Raw genomic sequence first — 1,474 nt, forward strand, 5'->3', positions numbered from 1 at the left:
TTCCCAAAAAGTTTCAAAGTACTACTGTGAAAAAATGAGATATGCATTTGCATTCTTGATAACCATGGAGAAGACAGGCATTGGTTTAGAGATTTGCAAGAAAACAAAATTCCTTTGCCCAAAGAAAAATGGAGGTGGAAGGGGAAAATGAAATGACTTAAGACAGAATAAATGTCAATTCAGGTAAACAATCTAACTGACCTCTAACATATCGAATGCTGAAGACATTTACCCAAATTCTCATGCTCTGTATGAAGTCTTTACATCAAAACTCTATGAGAAAAATAATTTGCATTAAGGCTCTCTTGACCCTCTGGGTGGCACATCTTGAATTCTATAAACCAATTCATTCTTTTGCAAAAAAAAAAAAAAAAAAAAAAGAAATGCTGAGGCGGAAAGATCGCCTAAGCCCAGCAGGTCAAGGCAGCAGTGACCGTGAGCATGCCACCGTACTCCAGCCAGCCTGGGCAGAAAGAGTGAGACTCCAACTCAAAAACAAAAACAAAAAACTCAGCTTACTCCTAGTAGGGCTAAAATTCAGCCAGATAAAACTGTATTTTTTAAATCAGTCTTTATAATGACATATATGTTAACACAGTTGTTTTCACTAGATTTCTTGGAAGGTGTCATTGTGGCTTTTTTTTTTATTGGAGTTCAGCCTGACCGTCTATAAATATCTTTAAAAGTCACAGAAGAGGCTGGGTGCAGTGGTTCAAGTCTATAATCCCAGCACTTTGGGAGGCCAAGACAAGTGGATTGTCTGAGCCCACAGGTTCGAGACCAGCCCGAGCAATTTCGCAAGACCTCATCCCTGCAGTAAATCAAAGATGAGCCAGGCGTGGTAGTGTGCGCCTGTAGTCCCAGCTACTTGGAAGGCTGAGGCGGAAGGATCACCAAGAGTCCAGCAGGCCGGCGCTGGGGTGGTGGTAAGCGAGGCGCTGCATTCCAACCTGGGTGACAGAGTGAGACTCCAACTCAAAAAAAATAAAAGTCACAGAAGATAAAATGGCTTTAACTACCAGACAACTAAGGAAATACTCAGGACTCAAATAGAAAAACAATGATATTAAACAGGATCTATTTGTCTCAGCCTCCTAAAGTGCTGGGATTACAGGCTGAGCCACCGAGCCCCGCCAGCATCATATTTTTTCATTCTTTGCCTGAGTTCAGGTATTCAAGACCAGCCTGGGCAACTTGGCATGAACTCAACTCTACAATAAATCAAAAAATTACCCACATGTGGTGGCGCTCGCCTGTGGTTCCAGCTACCTGGAAGGCTGAGGTGAAAGGATCACCTGAGTCCAGCAGGTCAAGACTGTAGTGGCCATGAGCATGCCACGGCACTCCAGCCTGGGTGACAGAGTGAGACTCCGACTCAAAAAAATTAAAATAAAATCATATTTTTTTAATTCTTAAGGGAATTATATTGATCATTTTCTTGAAGCTTAGAGATTAAGCAAATTATAGACTCAGA

Source organism: Carlito syrichta, unplaced genomic scaffold (genome assembly GCF_000164805.1).
Source record: "Carlito syrichta isolate Samal-C Ts95f unplaced genomic scaffold, Tarsius_syrichta-2.0.1 Scaffold311350, whole genome shotgun sequence".
In the NCBI taxonomy this organism is placed as follows: Eukaryota; Metazoa; Chordata; class Mammalia; order Primates; family Tarsiidae; genus Carlito; species Carlito syrichta.